The following is a 24,964-nucleotide window of genomic DNA, read 5'->3' on the forward strand; positions in this document are numbered from 1 at the left end:
AATAATCTCTGTTCAGGTCTTGTTAATGTTGTGCCCTCTGTCCTTCTTGCGCTACCGCTCACAGGATGAGTATGGGGTGCACAATAAACTAGTTGAGCGGTTGACAGGACGGAGAGTGAGCGATTGACAGGACGGGAGAGAGCGGTTGACGGAATGGGGGAGTCAGCGGTTGACAGGGCGGGAGATTGAGCGGTTGACAGGACGGGAGAGTGAGCGGTTGACGGAATGGAAGAGTGAGCGGTTGACAGGGCGGGAGATTGAGCGGTTGACAGGATGGGAGAGTGAGCGGTTGACGGGATGGGAGAGTGAGCGGTTGACGGGATGGGAGAGTGAGCGGTTGACGGGACGGGAGAGTGAACCATTGACGGGGGCACGGGAGGGGGGGAGTAAGCTGGTGTTTTCCCTCTTTAAGCGTAAACAAAACACATCCCTCTCTTACCATACAGTATAATTAAAAAGAATCCAATCAGCGTGGAAGAGGACAGTTGTGGGGGTGTTGTATGTGAGTACCTCGTGTGTGGGGGGGGCGGCGTGTGGGGGGCGGCATGTGGGGGGGGGGCGGCGTGGGGGGCGGGCAGGTAGAGGTACAAAGTGAGGGGCGGCCTGCAGGAGAAGGAGGAGGTTGACGCCCCGGCCACGCTACACCGTGGTACAGGATCACCGACCCCGGGAAGAGCTTCCAATCCTCTCCTACACCACGACACACACACCATGATCACCACCTTATTGCATTCCATACTGTAACCTCTCAATGCAACCAATATTGTGCCTGTGTTACTGCTTTGGGTTGTTAAGCCTAAAGATGTACATGTTTTGTAGTATGCCAGTATGTATGTAGTAAGTATGTATAGTATGTACATGTAGTATGTATGTATGTATGTAGTATATGTTCGTACTAAATTGGGCCTGCAGTTACATATAGTGGGCCTAGGATTGCTTACAATTGGATAGTTTAGGCTAGTTTTCTGGTTAGTCGCTTACTTTTTTTTTATTCCTTTTTATAATTTAATTTTTTTGTGGTACAACAACCCCAGCATAGTAACTATGGTACTATTATGTTGTGTGGTACAGCAGTACCACCGTAGCTACGGTACTATCACGTTTAGCGGACGGGTTGCATACTGTAATTGAGACATTTTTTGCTGTCCATGATATTGTGAGCCGCAAGTAAATAGTTAACATAAAAAATGCATTAATTGTCTTCAACAAAAAATTGGAATTCGAAGATGTCAATCAACCTTTGAGATAATGACGTCACGCAAATTAATCTTGAGTGGTGTCAAGGCGTTGGTTGAACTGGTTGGTGGTGGGGGGGGGGGTGTAGGTGAGGTCCGGCAGGGTACGGGAGGAGGTGGTGAGGTGCGGGTTGATGGCCGCCGCTGGACCTCACTGCCACGTGACTCATCTGTCCACACACACACACAGTACGTGTTGTTCACCGTCGCCGCTCCCTCCTGCTCGTCAGGCGCTACAGGTGGAGTTTGTAATGAGTGGGGAAGAGTACTTCTCTCTGCGTTGGTGGGAAGAGGGGCGGCGTGGGTTGGTGGAGGGCGTCGCCCCTTGAGCAGCGCGGCCTTGACTCTAACACGGGTCCGTTCAACGCCAGATCTTTGTTGTCTCACTGCACCCACCACCACCGCTACCTTCCCCCCATTCCTCTACTTCCTCTACTCCCACTACCCACACTAATCCCGCTCACGAACCTTCTGATGTGCGGCCATCAGGCCTAGGTTGTATACAGCGTCAACCTTAAGCTACGGAAGCCGGTAAACTTTACTTCCCGGGGACGTGTTCCGGAGGGTGCGCCGGCCTCCGGTCAAGTTATCCCTACCTAGAACTGACTCCTCCAAGGCCGCGTTTCAGTGTCATTTTCCGTTGTCCTGTCTTGCCCACAGTGCTTTACGACGTTCCTTCTCACTCATAACATAAAAAATCCTCATACTTTCCTTGGGGGGGTTAAAACTCGAGCTCTATTCATGCATGTTCTCGGGGGAGGGGGTGGGGTTGCATGCTCTGGCAGTTTAATGAGGTTATTATAGACCATTATGCCCATTCTGAGGGCGCTGCTGAGAAGGGTAACCTCATATAAGTGATTCAGGACTTAACCCCTAATGTTTATTAAATTAATTTGTTTGAACTTGTTAGGCTGCAGGTTTTCCTTTGCTTCATATTTGCGATCGCAACAGAAGTAGTAGACTAATTACAGTAATGTAGTTAATGTTACAATGGTGATGAAGTCAACAAGTAAGAACCATGCTGGCGGTGCAAGCTGTTGCTAGGATTTTGGGTACTATATCATCCCTGATTAAATATAAACATTTCTTGAATATTGGTGATTGTACAATGTTATCACAAGGCAAACCTGGCCCCTAGGCCGGGTTAGGGGAGTAGAAGTATCCGAATAGTCTCCAAGTAAACTCGAGGCAAACTTGAAGGAACCAGCAGATCCACTGTATCACAATGAGATGTGTCAAGCAAAACGTGTATGGGGCAAGTAACAAAATCAGCAGACTAACAGACGTTGTCACAGCTGGAGTACGACTTGGCTGCAAGTATCTCTGGCAGCTCGGCTTGTCTAGGGAAGTAAACAAAGTAAAGTGTAAAAGCATATGAAAAAAAAAACTAGAGCATTACATCTTAGACTGAAAAAATTGAGTCTCTTAAAGATACATCTGAACTCTCGCTGCATCAAATACCAAACCATCTTATTACAAATGATAAAATATCTGAAATCCATGTACTGATTCCATAGTTTACTTCTAGTACATAAATGTTATGAGACTATGAAGAAGCTATGTAATAATAATAAGTAGAAGCTCATGTATGATACTGTAATATCCCCACGTCTAAATATTTTATGTATTAGCAAAATACCATCAATGTAAAATAATTTATGTAAATATAGAGTTATTTTAATGATTTATTAACAAGCTGACACTAGCATTATAAAGTGTGTGCAAATTATAATGAAATTGTTAATGTAAAAATCACCACAGAGGTCTGATTAATACCTTTTGTGCCCTCTGTAATCCTTTTTTTGCGCTACCACTCACAGGATGAGTATGGGGTGCACAATAAACTAGCTGTCTCCGGTGGCAACAATCAAATCAAACCAGAAAAAAAATGAATCAACTATGTCTTGTGGAGATCCTCTAGGATGGTCGTGTTGGGCCACGGAGCCTTGTCCCTCCCGCCTTGCTTCTTCCTGTTGAAGAGTCGAGCTGAGATTGCGTCTATATGGTGTCAATGACCTCGTTGTTACCAGAGAGATTATCAATCACTCGGGCCATTATTAATAACACTTTACAAAACAATCATTTTTATCGTGAACTTGTTCTTCCTCCGTTCGTGTAATAACACTGAATCCCGCACAGTTGAGGTGGAAGGTTGAGGTGCCGTGTGAAGGACAGGAGGGTTCAACGCTCGCTCGGGCCAGCCGTTGCTCGGCTCCCAACGCCACCAAAACAAACGTATCTTCCCGCTAACATCACCTCAGCAAAAACGCTCCTGGTAGCTTCCCGCCAACATCAACAAAACAAACGCTCCTGGTAGCTTCCCGCCAACATCATCAAAACAAACACTCCTGGTAGCTTCCCGCCAACATCAACGAAACAAACACTCCTGGTAGCTTCCCGCCAACATCAACGAAACAAACACTCCTGGTAGCTTCCCGCCAACATCATCAAAACAAACACTCCTGGTAGCTTCCCGCCAACATCAACGAAACAAACACTCCTGGTAGCTTCCCGCCAACATCAACGAAACAAACGCTCCTGGTAGCTTCCCGCCAACATCATCAAAACAAACGCTCCTGGTAGCCTATTTCCATCTTGTGGACGATGTCGAGTGACTTCAAGTTATTCCGGAACTTGATCCTTAACTTATCTAAATGTACAATTATACACTGTATAATGAGTTATGTTATTATTATGACGTGTAAATAAGGTACTGAAATTTTGTGAAGACTTAATTACATACGTACAACCATTTATGATTTTTTTTATTTGAAGTTACATTGTCGTTGTTGAACTAATTGCATTACTGATAATGTACATGTAATAAATTGTCCAATGAAAACAAAAACTAATATATATATTTGTATATTAGTATATATATACATGGTAATTATAAACTATACGTGTATAAAAAGATCAGCTGTAATAGCATGCAAGAGGCTTTTATGTGTATTTGACCATGTACTGCCTATTATGCACATATTAATTATATGTGCAGCTATATGCAGCGAGCGTTGTTGAAATAATAAACTAGATGATAGGGAGAGAGATCCCACAGTTGGTACAGGTGCAGCACGCCGTTCTCTGGTGTGTACCCCCCTCTCTCTCTCACCCCCTCTCTCTCCCTCACCCCCTCCCTCCAGTGCATTCACACGCCTTCCTCACCACCTGCTCAAGTCCTCCTCCCCTGGATGAGCTGGATCACACTCCTCTCGGGGGTCATGGGGACATGTATATATATCCACATACGCAATTCCACCCGTGTTAAACAGTTTATCTATATCTACCCTGTCAGTTCCTCTTACAGGGAAATGTCGGTATTCACCTAGTTGTGCTTGCGGGGGTTGAGCTCTGCTCTTTCGGCCCGCCTCTCAACTGTCAGTCAATCAACTGTTACTAACTACTAACTATTTTTTTCACACGCACGCACACACACACACACACACACACACACACACACACACACACACACACACACACACACACACACACACACACACGTTCGTAAGTACTTGTGTAACTGCTTCGTGAATCTGGCCCCAGACCCATGTACGTGTGTGTGCGCGCGCAAATAACGAAGACATTATTACGCGATGAATAATATTATTATTATTAACATCTTTATTGACCAAATTAATTACGATGAGTAATATGACACTGTCAACCACGAAGGAAAAAAGAGACAGGAAATTCTTTAAGTACTTTCGTATTAATCAATACATCTTTAGGAGGATGAATATTATAAGGTAGTGGTGGATATATAGACAGGAATTCCTGCCTATATCTCCCCATAGATCTTCCCTCACACCCACACAGCTCCCCGGAGGGTTGACTGGGGACGTTGCCGTAACTTAGTGAGTTGCTGGAGGCGGCCGCACGCCACCGCCCTGCTGTAGGTTGGTTGATTAACACCGGTTACTTGGGAGACCTTAGAGAGGGAGGTTGGCCCCACAATTACGAAGGCTGTGCCTAAAGGCAGCCTGTTGGGCCTCACATTATTTATTGACAATACACTCTCCAGGTCCTCTTACGGGCTATTCGTGCCCGTGCCACCTCTTGGGTGGCTTAATCTTTATCAATCAATCAATCGGAAGACTTTACACCGCGGCGCCATGGGTTGCTGTACGGGTGCCAGGCTCCTCCCACAGTAACTCCATAACAATGTTTCATATTCCACGGACCCTGGGTCGAGCCTCGGTCGATATAGAAACAATTTGACAGTTACTTTCACTTGATGCTTCTATTCACCTAGCTTGAAATAGGCAGCTGTTATAGGCTGTGTCTTGGGAGATGTGTGTACTCACCTATTTGTGATTGCGGGGATTGAATTCTGGCTCTTTGCTCCCGCCTCTCAACTGTCAATCAACAGGTGTACAGGTTCCTGAGCCTATTGGGCTCTATCATATCTACACTTGAAACAGTGTATGGAGTCAGCCTCCACCACATCACTGCCTAATGCATCCCATTTGTCAACCAGTGTGTGTGAGAGTATTTATGGTAGAGAAAATAGGTCGGGAGTCAGTTCACTTGAAAACCGATGGTTAGAGGCGTGGTGTGCAAGAGCTAACAGATTGATGGTGCAGGTACAAGTAGGCAATATTTGAAAACACTGGACTAATGTCATTGGTTAAGGAGTATGTTGATAGTGTGTGTTGTGTGAGAGGCGAGGCGGCGGGCCCTGGGGAATGCAGTTATTACGGGTAGTTGCTAACACAGGTTTTGTCATTCATTTACGGTGTAGCCAGCACGCATTTTGGCGGGAGACCTCAAGCTCTCCCGGTGGCGGGGACACGGCGGCTCATAGAGGTGACCCCGGGATGCCACCCACAACAGTCACCTCACACCAGTTTTCTTCTCCTCCGCTACAAGCTCAACAGGAAACTAAAATAATGGTGATTATAGTAACTATCGTGTGGGAAGTACCAGTATGTAGTTATGGACCGCCAGAAAGTTGACTTTTGTCTTACTGAACTTGGACAAACTGGAAATTTTGTTAATAGCGACGTAAATATAAGACCTAACCTGACCTTCTCTAGCAATCTTAGGCCTAATATAATGCCTGTGCTATACTAGGCCTAGGGATATATATGTTTGGGTTTTAGCTTAATTGTTTCCTGACTATAAAATTAATATTAATAAAGTGTTTTTTTCTGGCGGTCCGTCACTACATATTGCCACTTTCTAGCAAATAGTTACTATAATTACTATTATTTTAGGGTGGGATGGGTTGCAGGAAACGTGCCCAAACGCCTCTGTCTTGCCGCGAGAATCAGATCCGAGACTGCGATTATGAACCCACAGCGTTGACTACTATGCTACTAAACCATAGTCTATGATCACTAATGTGTGTGTGTGTGTGAGTCCTTGAGTGCCACACTTGAGAGACAGTTGGGATAGTTAGCACACGTGTGCAGGAGAGAGTGAGGGAGGCGACTAGAGTGTACAGGTAGGCATGGTGCGGGAAGAATGTCAGGAGTTAATACTCATGGGGCAAAAAGTCACGCTGACGTAGAGAGAGACTTTAAACAGTCCTGCCGTTTATATCGCAGCGGGTTTTTATAATTACCTCAATTTGGTTATAGATATACTTTTGTATAAAGTATAGGGAAGGGGGGGGGGGAAGGGGGAGTGAGTGTTCACCCCAATGGGGCCTCGCCTACTATTGATCCTCGCCTTGGCTCTTCCCCAGTGTGTCCGTGGGGCGCCGCCATCACCCCGCTCCCTCCGTGCTCACCTGCACCCCTCTCCCTATTTCTCTCCTGGCATGCTCTCCACTTTCCCTCCCTCCCTCTCTCTCTCCCCTCGTCACCCCTCACCCGTCCGTGCCAACCCTCCCCTCATTCATACACACTCTCCCTTCTCTCTCTCTCTCTCTCTCTCTCTCTCTCTCTCTCTCTCTCTCTCTCTCTCTCTCTCTCTCTCTCTCTCTCTCTCTCTCTCTCTCTCTCTCTCTGTCAGTTGGCTTCGTTCTCGACATGTAATCGTGGATCCCGGGTTCAATTCCCGGGCTAGATAGAAATGTAGTGAACATAACAAAGGAAATATAACGTCATATATTATAACGTCATATACCTCTGGTTACAAGCCAGAGATACTTATTCGATAGCTGTGGCAACATCTGTTAGTCTAGTAAAGTAGACTAACAGATGAGAACCTTTAAATTCAGGGATCCCAGTACAATGTTAATACTATTTAAATCCCTGGTGCTGTCTTGAGTACTGTTTCCCTTTCAGAGCAGGAGAGATTGTTGAAATCGAGGGAATACAGAGAACACATGCGACCCGTATAGACACAATAAAGCACCTGAACTATTGGGATCGTCTCAAAGTTCTCAAAATGTGCTATTTAGAAAGGAGACGATGTATCAAATAATATATACATGGAAGATTTTGTATGGCAATGTCCCAAATTTGCACAGTAAAATATATATATATTATATATATATATATATATATATATATATATATATATATATATATATATATATATATATATATATATATATATATATACCAGTCCATCGTCAAAACAAAGGGCTGTGATGCTACGTACAAGTCAAATATTGACTATAAAAACTCTACGTAAGTCAGTATTTGTACTTAAAGATCACCTGGCTATGACACGTGGCTCGTTCACCTTGAGCCTGTAGTGTAAACATTCCCTAAACCAACCTAACCAAAACCAACCTAACCTAACCTAACCAAAACCAACCTAACCTAACCTAACCAAAACCAACCTAACCTAACCTAACCAAAACCAACCTAACCTAACCTAACCAAAACCAACCTAACCTAGTCATAACTATACATAAACACTATATAATTAATTTACTTCTCAGAAAGAAAGTTTATTATACTGTATGGATAATTCATCCTGTCAGTTGGTTGTCTGCTGAATAAGTCAAAATATGGAATAACTACAAACTGTCAGTATTTGACTTATTGTTTGAGCTGGAGGATGGGACACGACACAGGTGTCCTGTCCCCCCAACAACGGGAATTATTAATCATGTGTTAGGAGTGGACACCCACATGTGTCGTGTGTGTCAGAAGTGGACACCCACATGTGTCAGAAGTGGACACCCACATGTGTCATGTGTCAGAAGTGGACACCCACATGTGTCATGTGTGTCAGAAGTGGATACCCACATGTGTCATGTGTGTCAGAAGTGGACACCCACATGTGTCATGTGTTGCAGAAGTGGACACCCACATGTGTCATGTGTGTCCACCCACATGTGTCATGCATCAAAAGTAAAATGAACATAAAAAATCCACTGTTACCCATGACAGATGTGAAACCTGATCATTTGTCTCTGCCACACCTGCAAGTCTCAAGGTGGCCCAACAGATACAGCTTCACCAGGTGCTGTGGTGAAGCTGAACGACGGGCGTTAGTAAAGGCGAACCTTAAGCAAGAAGCCTCGCACCTCTTTATGCTCGACTCGACACGAGAGGAACCTAGGAACAAGCACGCTGATCAATACTGCTCATTATCACTGGGCTTTCCAATAGAATTCAACCTCAAGGAGGTATTTATTGAAAATACGAAAACAATTAAATAATCCAAAGCCATATATTTACAACTGTGTTCATATATTTACAACTGAGTAGCATATAGTTGCATAGAGGCATGTAGTGAGAGTTGACACAGACAGCATCGTTGCTGATGGAGTGTAAACACGGTACAGCTTAGGGTACGGCGGCTGGTGGGAAGAGCAGCGGGACTAGGGTGACGTACGAGCAGGACTCCGAGGTGGCAGGTACGGGCAGGACACAGTGGTACTTATCACTGCTGCTTCTGTCGCCGCGATCTTCCAGCTTGGTCGACGGAATCACTGTAGTCTTCCGACAATAGAGCCGTCTTAAACAATCATAACTAGGTGATGATTGTAAACAAACCATAAAACTAGATCATTTTCTCTAAGGAGTACCGGACCCACCAGGCTGTGGTGGGTATGTGGGCCTGCGGGCCGCTCCAAACAGCAGCCTGGTGGACCAAACTCTCACAAGTCAAGCCTGGCCTCGGGCCGGGCTTGGGGAGTAGAAGAACTCCCAGAACCCCATCAAGCAGGTATATGTGGGCCTGCGGGCCGCTCCAAGCAACAGCCTGGTGGACCAAACTCTCACAAGTCAAGCCTGGCCTCGGGCCGGGCTTGGAGAGTAGAAGAACTCTCAGAACCCCATCAAGCAGGTAGGTATTTAGACAACAAGCCATTCCTACGTATTGGCATGACAGGGCCGGCCTTGAGGCTCTCAATCACTCTCACAAGGTGTGATCGTCTGGTCGCTCTTCCACGGTCACTTCTGCTTCTAATGTATATCCTGTATTCTCGCCAGCAGTCCCAGATGTAGCTGGGAAGATTATGTATTTACCCCCAGGTAAACACCTGTATTTATCACATGTATTTCTGTAAATACCGCCAAACATGGACACGTGTGGAGCACCTACTGGTGGGAAGCAGGGCAACATTGAAGAACAGTTCTCTGTGGAGAGGGATGGGCTGTAATTTATGCGGTTTTGTATATTCACTCCCAGTGATAGATAGTGGCGGAGAATGTTACTCTGTCACACATGTTGTGACGTCTCCGGTTGGGCAGGTGTTGAACATGGTAGCTCAACCTTCTATCATTGTGGTGGGTGTTGGCTGCTGCTGCTGCTGGCAGCCGGAAACATCCCATCAGTGTTCCTCAGTCCTATCTTGAGATGATTTCGGGGCTTTAGTATCCTCGCGGCCCGGTCCTCGACCAGGCCTCCACCCCCAGGAAGCAGCCCGTGACAGCTGACTAACACCCAGGTACCTATTTTACTGCTAGGTAACAGGGGCATAGGGTGAAAGAAACTCTGCCCATCGTTTCTCGCCGGCGCCCGGGATCGAACTCGGGACCACAGGATCACGTGACCAGCGTGCTGTCCGCTCGGCTGTGTGTGTGTAACAGTAACAATCGTGTAACTAGCTTAACAAGATTTGTTCACTTGCTTACCTTAACGAACTATGGGGTTCACTTCCTAAACCCATTATGTGCCTCTGTAAGCCTTTCCACCACCGCCCAAGGGATGGGTATGGGGTGCATAATAAAGAAAGAAATTGTTTTGAATTAAATCTGGACGCAAGGTCAGTCCCGCCCATTATCAAATCTTATCTTATATCGGTTTCTTATAAATTAAAGACACATGTTGCCTTTTTATTTTTTAGAGCCAGTCAGGAATATATTTTGCCTTCGTCTGAGAAGCGTCTAGACAGGAGGGAGGCTGGTGGGTGGCTGTGGGAGGCTGGTGGGTGGCTGTGGGAGGCTGGTGGGTGGCTGTGGGAGGCTGGTGGGTGGCTGTGTGGATGATGGAGGAGTGTGTCCAGGCAGGCACTCGGGGAAGGCTGGCTCTCTTAGGCCGGTGAGTGGCGGCGCATGTTCTCTCTGGAGCATGTGGCGGCACTCCTTACACCCTGGCACCATAGAGGCTGTGACGAGCCTAGTGCACCGCCAGGATCCACTATAGAGTGCGGTGCATTAGGCCTGTTGTTGTTTTAGATTCAGCCACTGGGAACCAAAAGTGGCAAGAAGCACGGGCTATGGTGAACCTATAGTGGACTTACCTGGCACAGGAGCACAGGAGCGGCAAGTAGCACGGGCTATGGGAAGTAGTGTACTTACCTGGCACAGGAGGGGGGCAAAGCACGGGCTATGGGAAGTAGTGTACTTACCTGGCACAGGAGCGGGGCTGTAACTGTGCAGTAGGCCGGTGGAGGGTGTTATACATGATGGAGGCGTGAGGGCAGCGGGAGCCTGCACACGTGGGGCGCCTGGCGTGCTCTCTACGGACTCCCTCGCTCTCTACCACCACCGCCTCGTGCACCAGCCGCCGCCTGCCCCGCCGTCACCATCACTAACACTCTCTATAAGCACTTCACTCACAAGTGATTGAGCAGCCACTGCACTATATATCGTCTAACAGATCGCTGACCTTGTACGCGGGGAGCAGAACAAAATGCGTATAGGCTGGCTACCTTTGTTAGGCTGCACCTGTGGCTACGTTGTGGTAGAGAGAAAATAAAAACTTCAACAATCTTATGCATAATTTGAATTCATTCACATATCAGTTATAAGTTCCTCCTACAGTGCGTAATAGATGCATTTTAAATTATTTTTATTCGCGGAGTATTCGTGAAAAGTGTCGAGATGGCTTTGTTTACTGTAGCATAGGTGTGTGAGCCACAAAATATGGCCGATATTGACATTGAGCAATATTGTGGAATAACACGTTGGCTTTCATGAGAAAAGCGGATGGTATTCCTGCACACCTTCACCTTAAGTTGTTGACACTCAACACTGACCATGACAAAAAAGCACACTCGACCTTATTTTTACAAGCAAATATGAATTGATACCAGAGGCGGCGCCGTCGGCAGCGTGGCTAAGGAGAGGTAAGGTTCCCCCTCGCCACTCCCCCTGGGAGCTGGTCGGCCGAGTGGACAGCACGCTGGACTTGTGATCCTGTGGTCCTGGGTTCGATCCCGTGCGCCGGCGAGAAACAATGGGCAGAGTTTCTTTCACCCTATGCCCCTGTTACCTAGCAGTAAAATAGGTACCAGGGTGTTAGTCAGCTGTCACGGGCTGCTTCCTGGGGGTGGAGGCCTGGTCGAGGACCGGGCCGCGGGGACATTAAAAAGCCCCGAAATCATCTCAAGATAACCTCAAGGAGCCACTGTTCAGTGGCTCCTTGCGTACATCTCGCCGCGCTTGTTCAACACTGTTCATCCTCCATGTGTAACGTGTGTGTGTGTTGCCTGCTTCTAACATGCTTTAAGTTGATTCTTTTTCATGTCAATATTTTTACCTTTCAGGATTGTGAGTGTACTGGAGGCAGGCAAGTGACGATACAGTGATTGACAGGTAGGTGGAGAGAGTGTATTCACCTAGTTGTGCTTGCGGGGGTTGAGCTCTGACTCTTTGGGCCCGCCTCTCAACTGTCCAACCCGTTCTCGCAAATTTAATAAGTCAATATTGACTTATTAAATATGTGCATAGGTGACATACTTAACATAATAGTTTCCCTTGAAAAGCTTCATAGAAAACACCGACCTTACCTAACCTACTTAGTATGTTAAGATAAGCATCGTATTGCTTCGTAATTACAATTATTACCTAACCTATACCTATAATAGGTTAAGTAACAATTGTAATTACGAAGCTATAAGATGCTTATTTTAACATACTAAGTAGGTTAGGTAAGGTCGGTGTTTTCTATGAAGCTTTTCAAGGGAAACTATTATGTTAAGTATGTCACCTATGCACGCAACTAATAAGTCAATATTGACTTATTAAATTTGCGAGAACGGGTTGAACTGTCAGTCAATCAACGGATTTTTTCACACACGCAGGTTTTTAGGAGGTCTGGTAGCTGAGTGGACAGCGCGGGGGACTCGTAAGCCTGTGGCCCGGGTTTGATTCCCGGACTAGGCAGAGACAAATGGGCAGTTTCTTTCCCCCTGATGGCCCTGTTACCTAGCAGTAAATAGGTACCTGGGAGTTAGACAGCTGCTACGGGCTGCTTCCTGGAGATGTGTGTGTATGTATGTATTAGAGAAATATATGTAGTAGACATAATAGAGGAAAATAAATTGGTTAGAAAGGCGGGGTCCAATAACTATTAGCGCGATGCTGCAAGCACAAATAGTCTTGTTTCTAGTGGCATCACAACAATTTGGCTTGGTCATGTTACGGTGCAGCCTCTGTTACTGGGTCCCTGGGGGAGCCCTGGCCCTATGATGAAGGCATCTTGCAATCTTTCGTTTAGCACTTCGCACACGCACAAAGATATCACATTAACGTGACGTATCAACGAAAAAATCAATTGGAGCCATACGGAGGATTCGAACCTACACCAAGGGTACTCCAAAAAACACACGCCTTGTACCACTGAACCACGATACGCTATAAGTAATGTAACCTGAGATTTACCTGAATTCACAAGAGGTATTCAGTCACCCGGTTGATACCAAGTCTTTTTACACATAACCCGCGCGCACTCTAGTGTTATCTCGAGGTTATCTTGAGATGATTTCGGGGCTTTAGTGTACCCGCGGCCCGGTCCTTGACCAAGCCTCCACCCCCAGGAAGCAGCCCGTGACAGCTGACTAACACCCAGGTACCTGCTAGATACCTGGGTAACAGGTTACCCAGGTTATTTTACTGCTAGGTAACAGGGGCATAGGGTGAAAGAAACTTTGCCCAATTGTTTCTCTCCGGCGGCCGGGATCGAACCCGGGACCACAGGATCACAAGTGCAGCGTGCTGTCCGCTCGGCCGACCGGCTCCCTCCCCGACCGGTGTGGTGCAGGAGTTCTTCCTGACGAAGATGGGCTGCCAGAAGAGCTGCCCGTCCTCGTCAACAAAGGTCAAATGCTCATGAAGCTCCGAACCCCCTGTTCGTGAATGAAAGACTGTTTTCACGCGACTGTCAACTGATGACGTTGGAATATTTCTGGAACCAACCCGTCCTCGACTCAAGTCCATTACATCCAGCGGTCGACCCCACAGACGCATTCACAAATTTTAACACGCTGTTCATTCAAAACGGGAATGTTCTCAAATATAAAATTAATATTATAGCATATTGTGCATATTTAGGCATAGGTTAGGTTAGGTATTTAGGTTCTGTTGGCGATTATTTGTATTTGTAGTACGTGGGTGAAGCATTTATAGTTCGAACAAAAGTCGTCAGTGAAGCACTTGTTCCGGAAGTGTTCGGACGTCATCAGTTGTGAGTCGTGTGTAACAGCCCGTCCTCCAAACAAAGACCCAAAAGTGATTCCATGCACCCGCCAAACCCCCTGTGTATGAATGAAAAACGGTTTACACACGACTCACAACTGCTGACGTTCGAACATATCCGGAACAAGAGCTTCACTGACGAATTTTGTTCGAATCACAACGCTATAAATGCTTCACCCACGAACTTCAAATACAAATAATCGCCAACAGAACCTAAACACCTAATCTATCATATGCCTATATATACACAATATGCTAATATATTATAATATTAATTTATACTTGCGAAAATTCCCGTTTTGAATGAACAGCATGTTAAAATTTATGAATGCGTCTGTAGGGTTGACCGCTGAATGTAATGGACTTGAGTCGAGGACGGGTTGATCAATGCTTCACCCACGTGCCACAAATAATCGCCAACAGAACCTAAACACCTAACCTAACCTACGTCTAACTATACATAACATTTTAATATAGAATAATATTAGTATATAAATGAAAAAAAACTATTATTACTATAAAATATGTTACAATTTACGAATGCGTCTTGAGGGACGGCCGCAGCTTTAACGAGCCTGGCCTGATGACGGGTTACGTCTCTGCAAGACTGGGATTCGATTAGTCCATCACGTCACAAGCTGTACCTGACTGGTGGTTCCAGCGGCCGTCAGCCTTCAGGTCGTCAGAAGATCTTTACAGTGTGTGACACCAATATCAGTCCGTAACCTCCTTTCATTGTATTACTTGTTCTTCCCTTCATGTGGACCAAACCACACACTATAAAGTGAAGGGACGACGACGTTTCGGTCCGTCCTGGACAATTATCAAATCGACTTGAGAATGGTCCAGGACGGACCGAAACGTCGTCGTCCCTTCACTTGTCTAGTGTGTGGTTTGGTCAACATATTTCAGTCACGTTATTGTGACTCTTCGTCTGCTTACCTTCATGTTTTCATTGTTCCGTGTGGTCCAGGCGAGCCAGTCTCCCTCCCTCCCTGCCTCCCGTTATCATTAATCAACTGTCAATCATGTAGACACATTGTTGTCCGCTCCTTTTATAAAACTTTGCCAAATTAATGGTTTTCAAGTAATCCTGCTTCCCATACCTTTGTCGATCCCCTATTGTTGTCGGCCCCTGGTGTTGCCGGACCCTTTTTTTACCCACACATTACCCACTAGACCATAGTGATCTTAAAAACAACATAAACCGAAGTACTACTGAACTAAAAGGAGTTTGGAAATCACCCATTTGGTGTTAATTTTCTTATGTCTCTCTGGTGGTGGTTCCGGGCGCGTCTAGGCAGGCCAGAGGGGGGTGTGCCCCCCCTCTCTCCCCAGTGCGCCAAAATTGGATATATCACGCTATTGTGGTCTCGGTTTGCACGCCCACACACAAAGATTTGCCACCAGACTAGTACCCTAAGTGAGGGGTATGAGCTACGAGGAGGGACTACGGGAATTGAACATCACGTTGCTGGAAGACAGAAGAGTTAGGGGGGGACATGATCACCACATACAAGATTTTCAAAGGAATTGATAGGGTTGATAAACACAGGCTATTTAATAGAAGGGGCACACACACTAGGGGACTCTAGTGGAAATTGAGTGCCCAAATGAGCCATAGAGATAGTTGAAAGAGCTTTTTTAGTGTCAGAGTGGTTGACAAATGGAATGCATTAGGAAGTGATGTGGTGGAGGCTGACTCCATACACAGTTTCAAGTGTAGATTTGATAAAGCGCAGGAACCTGTACATCAGTTGATTGACGGTTGAGAGGCGGAACTAAAGAGCCAAAACTCAAACCCCGCAAGCACAACTAGGTGAGTACAACGTGATAGCCTATATAAATAAAAAAAATGAGAGAAACTTCCAAATACTTGCATGAGAGCTTCCGTGTTCTCCAACATGTCATCATAGTTTAGTGATGCCTTCAAACTCACCACACAACTCCAACAAATATACTTGTTTTATATATACCTGTAAGATGTGTGTGTATATATATATATATATATATATATATATATATATATATATATATATATATATATATATATATATATAATATATATATTTGGACTACCGGGCCGCTCTAAGCAACAGCCTAGTGGATCAAGATAACACAAGTGAAGCCTTGTCCCAGGCCAGGCCCGGGGAGTAGACGAACTCTTGAAATCCTCTTCAGGTAAATTCCAGAACATTGTGTTAAGTTGCCAGAGTTCTGTAAAGGTGATTCTGAGGGCTTGATGAGTTACTTAAGGAAGGTGGAGGTGAACCCTGGGGGGGGGTGTTCGATTCTGGGGCGTGGGGGGGGGGTGTTCCATTTTTGGGGCGTGGGGGGGGGGCGTGGGGCTCCAGCAGCGGCCCACTCTCCCACTGGATTACAGTGTACAAAAAAATTATACTGGTGTGAAAACTTTCTAATTGAGACCCAGAAATGTTGTGTATTGTACCATACGAATTAATTAGGTCGAATAACAGTGAGCCAAAATGGCTAATCATGGAACTAAAGAACCTTTGCGAGAAAAAAAAGAAAGTTATATGCGTATAATATCCCTTGTTGACACTATTTCATTCCCGACACTTGTTTGAATATAAGCAAGAAACCTGCTTTGCTGGTAATTTGTTTTTCTTGTTTTTTCATAATTGTTTAAGTAATTTAACTGGGCCATAGTCTTCAAGGTGTAGAGTTTGGTTTATGGTGCATTTTAAATATGTAAAAGTGGAGACTGGAGAGAGTTGTGAGGCTTACTGCGTGGTGGCGGCCTTGGGGTAGCTTGCTCACCATCCTGTAGCCACTACCGCTGTTACTGCTATCACCACCACCACCACCACTACCACCACCCCCCCCCCCACTACCACCACCAGCACCCCCACCACCACCACCCCCACTACCAGCACCCTCACCACCACTACCATCACCAGCACCCCCACCACCAGCACCACTATGACAAGGCTACTAAAATAAGACTGGAAAAAAGAGGGCTGGGTAGACTGAATTTTCCTAGATTGTCAAAAAACCATTAGATAGTGTTCTTGGTGACAGACTTGTGTATAAGATGAAGACGCCAGCAAGGACATCTGGGAGGACACTGGGTGAAGGACTACCTCAACAACAGGAAAAATAGAAGAGGTTTCGAGTCTGAGGATTGTAAGAAGTGGAGTTCCCCAGGAGTCGGTCCTGGGTACCTTACTCTTCCTAATTTATGTAAGTGACCTACCCGAGGAAGAGAACTTGTACATGTTCATATTTTCAGACGACGTAAAGCTAATGAGGAATGTAACAACAGAGGAAGACTTGAGAAAATTACAGGGATGCCTTGGCAAACTCCAGGAGTGGGCAAAAATAAAATGGTTGCTAGAGTTCAGTCCCAAGAAGTGTAAGGTAATGATGATGGGACAGGGAGAAAGCAGACGAAGAAGTATCTATACCATAAGAGGAAGCCATCTTCAGGAGTCAGAGAGAGAAAAGGATTTGGAAATGGATATATATATATATATATATATATATATATATATATATATATATATATATATATATATATATATATATATATATATATATATATATATATATAGATAGAGGCGAACACAAACAAGGCAACATCAGCAGCATGTGAGATGCTGTCAAACATTAGAACGACGTTTACAAAGGAAAACCAGGACTCTTTCAAGGTAATCTACACAGCCTTTGTTAGATCAGTACTGGAATATGCACTTTGTGAAGCATGAAACTAAAATTGAGAAAAGTACAAAGGTTTGCAATAAGATTAGTGTCAGAGTTAAGAGGGCTAAACTATAAAGTGAACGAGATCTCACAACCATGGAGAAACAGTGGGGGACGTGATCGCAGCATACAAGATACGGAGGGGGAATTAACAAGGTGAACAGCGACACCCCAAATTTAAAGTAAGAGAATGTAAAACGGAAGGATATAAGTGAAAGCTGGAAACGCAAATTAGTCGAAGACATGTAAGGAAATACTCCGTTTCCTGTGAGGATGGTCAAGTGGAATGCAATGAAAAAAGTTGTGAAGCCATCTCCATCCCAGCCCGTCCTCGACTCTAGTCCATTACATCCAGCGGTCGACCCCACAGACGCATTCCTAAATTTGTACATGCTGTTCATTCAAAACTGGAATTTTCTCAAAATATAAATTAATATTATAATAGCATATTGTGCACATATAGGCATAGGTTAGGTTAGGTGTTTAGGTTCTGTTTGCGATTATTTGTATTTGTAGTACGTGGGTGAAGCATTTACAGCGTTGTGGTTCGAACAAAAGTCGTCAGTGAAGCACTTGTTCCGGAAGTGTTCAAACGAAATCAGCTGTGAGTCGTGTGTAAACAGTTTTTCATTCATAAACAGGGGGTTTGACGGGTGCATGGAATCACTTTTGGGTCTTTGTTTACAGGACGGACTGCTCCATCCACAACTTTAAGGCCAGATTCGACAAAGAATTCGAACATCAGAATGGTTCAATTATACCGTAACAGGTAAAAACAAGGCTAGTAGGCGGAGCGGATGGAGCTAGACCTCACTTTAGTCACTAATAGGTAAGTGCCACTACCACAACCACAACTACCACCACAATCGCCTGGACACGAGACTTCACCGCCCTGTATAACAAAAATAACAATCACCCACAAATCAGGAGTTGCATATTGTTACGGAGCTACTGTGTATGGGTAACGAGTGTTGGGGAGATGAATGGTTTATGTAGGGTGTGTGTGTGGGGGGAGGGAGGCAAGACCAAGAAGAAGGGCAGACAGGCTGCAGACAGCGGATGTTGCGTGGGTGTCTGTGGGCGCCAGATGGAAGGTGGTGGTGGTCGCGGACGCCACCTGGATAACCTCCTCCAAACACATGATCAACTTTCACACCTTAGGTACCCCTGGGGGAGTCAAGACAGTATCACATCAACCTGTTTTGTACAGGTTGGTGGTATTCTGGTTAACCTAGTGGGAGCGGACTGTGGGAGCAGGATATCTCGGAGTGGATTGCCTTGTTCCTCCGGCCTCTGCGCTAACCTCTGGAAATGAAAGGCTGTTGCGGGAGTTGGTATTTCCTGGTCGGGGTGACCAATCTCCGTGGGCCTCCACACGCCACCACCTCACACCACACACACTGTCCTCTGTCCAACACTGCACGCCACCCAACACACACACACTGCACGCCACCCAACACACACATGTACTGCACGCCACCCAACACACACATGTACTGCACGCCACCCAACACACACAAACACATACTGCACGCCACCCAACACACACATGTACTGCACGCCACCCAACACACACATGTACTGCACGCCACCCAACACACACATGTACTGCACGCCACCCAACACACACATGTACTGCACGCCACCCAACACACACATGTACTGCACGCCACCCAACACACACATGTACTGCACGCCACCCAACACACACACACACACACACATGTACTGCACGCCACCCAACACACACATGTACTGCACGCCATTCAACACACACACACACACACATTAGGAAGTGATGTAGTGGAGGCTGACTCCATACACAGTTTCAAGTGTAAATATGATAGAGCCCAGTAGGCTCAGGAATCTGTACACCTGTTGATTGACGGTTGAGAGGCGGAACCAAAGAGCCAGAGCTCAACCCCCGCAAACACAACTAGGTGAGTACACACACACACACACACACACACACACACACACACACACACACACACACACACACACACACACACACTGCACGCCACCCAACATCAAGGAAAGGTAATTATCAAGATATTCCTTAGGACTGTATAGAATTTGAAAGGATATGAAGATAATGAGCTGTGGTACGGGGACGGGGTGAAGGAACGGTCCCCAGCCACCTGCACCATCAGGGATCCAACGCCGGTCCTACAAGAAATTAGGTTGTCAATGTACCTTACCTTGAGGTGTTTCCGGAGCTGTGCGTCCCCGCGGCCCAGTCGTCGACCAGGCCTCCATTGGTCTGTACCGACCATTCCAAGTTGTGATTCCGGTTATCGACTACAACCGCATTGTGCCGGCCTACAGACTAGCTGACTTGCTCTTCTGCACTTCTCTCGTTATCTACATTGTCACCATACTGTTCCTGAATGATACCTTTTGATTTATCGAAGTCTTGGGGACGAAGTATTCAATACTGTGTTCTTCAACGCCCTGAGCAACCACACGTCTTTTCATGTGCACAAGTTGTAACACAAGAGCCTGACAGAGGGTCCACAGGCTCTCAACCTTCCCTTCTTGGTTGCTGCTTTCGCAGCTCTGGATTTCAACGTCTGTCTGACATCCAAGAGTTTGAAGACGTCAGCTCTTGAGTCAGTGCAGATCTCCTCTGTTCCTTATATGGATAATTCTATACATTATAATGTCATGAGAAGGACAATTATCTCTGCTTGCGTTGTTTGCAATTTATGTTTTTTTGTCATAATTTGTATTTTGAAAGGTATTATTTATGTCATTAGTTTTGAGTATGCTGGTCAGCCCTCGCCTTAACACCAGTGAACGAGCCATTTGTGTACACTTTGTCTAATTTATTTCTTGCTTATTTATTAAGGTCTTCGAGATTATGTCTGATTTATGTTATGTCTCATGTCTTGTGACACCATATTATTGGACTTCTTTGTTGTCATCTCATCTTATATTAATCTTATAAGTTTTGATCGTGTCGGTTCTTTCTCTCTCGTAACGTAGTGAGGTCTTAGGCCTCTCAGCCCTCCGTCGTAACCAACACCTGCACAATTTTTTGATGATTAATTTGTAATGACAGCTTTCGACTCCAATCATATCACCTTGCAGTTATTTGGATTAAAGTCAAAAAGCCAGTTTTCAATTGACAGCTTTCATTGTCACCTCTACGGGAGGTACGGGACGGTCTTGGAGGCTCCTCTACGAGAGGTGCAGGACGGTCTTGGAGGCTCCTCTACGAGAGGTGCTGGACGGTCTTGGAGGCTCCTCTACGGGAGGTACGGGACGGTCTTGGAGGCTCCTCTACGAGAGGTGCAGGACGGTCTTGGAGGCTCCTCTACGAGAGGTGCTGGTCGGTCTTGGAGGCTCCTCTACGGGAGGTACAGGACGGTCTTGGAGGCTCCTCTACGAGAGGTACGGGACGGTCTGGAGGTCACAGGTCGGGACTGACCTCTACCAATATATTGCGCAGGGTATTAGGATCTATACCAGTTGTATAGGCATTAGGAGCCTTACGTGTATTACGCCGGATATTGGTATCTTTACTGAAGTATTGGGAACGGATTTCGGAGCTTCCTTACGGCTCTTATCGCGTGTTAGAAAAAAAAGTTGCGGATACGATGTGATAATGACCCACTTACAGAGCTGCTTATTTTTTGTTTGATTAGGTAAGGCGAAGGTCGTGTTAGTGATAGTAGGAGACAAGGTTTGTGTGTCGTGGATAGTTAGGGGGGGAGGGGGGATCCGTGTGGGAGTGGTGCGTGCGTGTGTGTGTGTGGGGTGGGAGTGGTGTGTGTGTGTGTGTGGGAGTGGGGCGTGTGTGTGTGTGGGTGGGAGTAGTGCGTGTGTGTGTGGCGGGAGTAGTGCGTGTGTGTGGGGTGGGAGTGGTGCATGTGTGTGTGTGGGGTGGGAGTGGTGCGTGTGTGTGTGTGTGAGAGTGGGGTGCATGTGTGGGGGGGGGCGGGGATGGTGCGTGTGCGACATATGAGTCGGATTTTCTGTGGGGGAGCTACGCATGAAGGGCGGGGGGGGGGGGGGGGAAGGGAGGTACGACGTCACAGTTAGGAGAATGAGTGAGGGGCCAACTCAGCAGACCAGCTTGTGCTTCCCGGAATATTCCTCGGTCCACCGGAGCCATATCAACGCAGCGCTCACAGCAGGAAAAACCCCCGTCGCACAGCTGGAAAAAAAAACGATGCCGCTCTACCCAACAACAATCCAGTTTCCCCACTGTTGCTTCCAGTGATTTTGGACCGACGATACGTGATACTGCGTAGAAAGCGATCGTTAAATCTCTTTGGCTGCGTTTCAGGAGATAGATGGCTTTGTTAGAGGAGTGACGTGAGACGGGCACAAAGGAGCCTTGTTGATGGGTATCCCGAGGGTCAAGTTTATTTACAAGGAGTGAGTTTAGCCCCTTGCTAAACTACCCTCGTTTCTACCACATTTCGCAACCATCTCTCATGCCAATAACCATGTGACTCTCCCTCGGATTGGAAATCTGGAAGGTTCAGATTTTTATTTAACTGGCAGGAAGGCGGCTCTTATTGACCACCTCTGAGTCAGGCAGAGGGAAACATTTTGTTTTGTTGAATATTAATTATGCTCGGAAAAGACCAGTCAGGCTTCTGGTAGTTACAGAGAATGTACAGTTTTAATAGCTATGATATTATAATTATATAGTGTGATCTCCATTGAGGTCTGATCAAGACCTTTTGTACCCTCTGTAATCCCTTTTTTTTGCGCTACCGCTCAGAGGATGAGTATAGGGTGCACAATAAACTATCCGCCTCCGACGACAACAATCAAATCAATCTCGTCTGGTAAATTACTGAAACCATAACTGTTGTCTTGATCAACGTATCATTCTTTTTCCTTCAGTTATACATCTGATACCTATCCTACGGGCGGAAATAGAAATGTTACAAAAGGAAGTTAATTGGTTACAGAAGGTAAAGGTATAAGGTAAGGCAGCGTCTAGGATGCTCTCGGACGCAGGTTCGAATCCTCGTCACGGCCCTTGTGGATTTGTTGAGGTATAAGGTGTACAGGTAGCGGGGCGAGCAAGTGGCTTGGTCTGCCAGGCTCCTCCTGGCCAAGAACCAGGTGAGGTGTTGCGTCATGGCTGCCTCTGACGTCATGGCCGTCATTGTTCCTCGCATATCCTGAGCTCTGTGGGACCGGCCGGCGAGCCTCATGACGCTACAACGCTCGCCAGTTTCCTGAGAGAGAGAGAGATGGGGGCGGGGGGGAGGAGGGGTAGCTTTGACAGTTGCCCGCCAAGGCACAGAAAGAAGGGGGAGATTCTATGTACCTGTAGCAGAGCTCGGCGTGGCAGTGTGTGCGTTCCGTCACCATAGAACCGTGCTGTTTGCCAGATAACATTGTCGTAAGCCGTGTTGAATAAGGAGATCCGCATGGCGCTGCCAGTACCCTGCCTGGTGGCCGCCACTACGTCACTGGGGGTTGCCAAGTGGCCGGGGTTCCCCGCCTCATATTTTACACGGGTTGTTACCAACTCCGCCGCTTCTCCCCTTCAATCCTTTCCTTAATTTTCACCTTTGCTCGCAGTCACATGTCTGTGTTATTTTATGCTGTGCCACGGGTATCCCCACATGGAAGACCCACAGCATTATGAAGTCGTCTATGGCAAAAAATATAAAGTGAAATTTTATTTTGACTCGTGATAATTCTCCAAATCCCGTGTGAATTTCCGGTTCTAACTTTTAGTCGGATATAGATGGTTCCGATACTAATACGCCTTAAATTTCGACGTATGATATAATGATTCCTCCGACGCTAGTTGAATAGTTTAACATTGTGGTCAGGTGTCCCGCCTGGAGCTCTGCACTCACTCACCCTTCCAGAGCAGGAGAGAGTGCTGAATTAGAGTGAATATAGAGAACATATACGGCACATAGACACGATGAAGCACCTAAACTTGGGATCGTCTCAAAGCTCTCAAAATATGCTCTTAGAAAGGAGACGAGAGAAATATCAAACAATATATACATGGAAAATACTGAATGTAATTTCCCAAATTTCCTTTCTCCTGATTACCTTACCTTGCAAGACGTGCCCGACCAACCACGCTGTATTACCGTGCAAGACGTGCCCGACCAACCACGCTGTATTACCGTGCAAGACGTGCCCGACCAACCACGCTGTATTACCGTGCAAGACGTGCCCGACCAACCACGCTGTATTACCGTGCAAGACGTGCCCGACCAACCACGCTGTATTACCGTGCAAGACGTGCCCGACCAACCACGCTGTATTACCGTGCAAGACGTGCCCGACCAACCACGCTGTATTACCGTGCAAGACGTGCCCGACCAACCACGCTGTATTACCGTGCAAGACGTGCCCGACCAACCACGCTGTATTACCGTGCAAGACGTGCCCGACCAACCACGCTGTATTACCGTGCAAGACGTGCCCGACCAACCACGCTGTATTACCGTGCAAGACGTGCCCGACCAACCACGCTGTATTACCGTGCAAGACGTGCCCGACCAACCACGCTGTATTACCTTGCAAGACGTGCCCGACCAACCACGCTGTATTACCTTGCAAGACGTGCCCGACCAACCACGCTGTATTACCGTGCAAGACGTGCCCGACCAACCACGCTGTATTACCTTGCAAGACGTGCCCGACCAACCACGCTGTACTGGATATGTGGGCCTGGGAGCCCCCTGTTGGACCCACAAATCGCTCACAAATCTAGGTCACTGCAGGACCTGGATTAGTGACCTTGTGGATTTGTTCATTTGATACATCACGCTATTGTGATTTCTGTGTGTAGCCCTAGTCTATATTTGCCCGACCTGGGGCTAGCTCCAGGTATTCCTTGGGAGTAGAAGAACTCCCAGAACCTCTTCCAGGTACACTAATTGTGGGACAGTTGTTTGAAACTATATTAACATGTTCAATTCGTAATTTAGAAAATAAGAAGGAACTAGGAGGTGCGTTAAGAAACGTCGTCCATTTCGGACGGTTTTGTTTTTCCTGAAACGTCACCCTCCTAGACTGTACTCTTGAATTACATAAAATCATGTTTGTAATCTAATTTAGTACTCTTGCCTCCAGCGCTGTTGTATTTCAAACATTCTTATCAACCTCTCAAGTGTCGAAAGCCTTCCAAAGGTCAAGATATAATTTGTATCATAATCTCTGCCATTATCCATCCTTACAAACACCAAATCCACGCAGTAGGAACAACTGTGATTGATTGATGAAGATTAAGCCACC

At 46.4% G+C, this 24,964-nt stretch overlaps 1 protein-coding gene across 1 annotated transcript in view; it reads left to right on the forward strand.

The window, feature by feature from the left end:
* LOC123760356 (SIN3-HDAC complex-associated factor) overlaps window positions 1-24,964 on the forward strand; it is a 130,247-nt gene that overhangs the window by 73,339 nt on the left and 31,944 nt on the right. The window contains exon 2 of the mRNA XM_045745980.2: window positions 12,076-12,124. The gene's annotated coding sequence lies outside the window, so the exon portion shown is untranslated. The remainder of the gene's footprint in view (window positions 1-12,075; window positions 12,125-24,964) is intronic.

Source organism: Procambarus clarkii, chromosome 39, assembly GCF_040958095.1.
Source record: "Procambarus clarkii isolate CNS0578487 chromosome 39, FALCON_Pclarkii_2.0, whole genome shotgun sequence".
Lineage (NCBI taxonomy): Eukaryota > Metazoa > Arthropoda > Malacostraca > Decapoda > Cambaridae > Procambarus > Procambarus clarkii.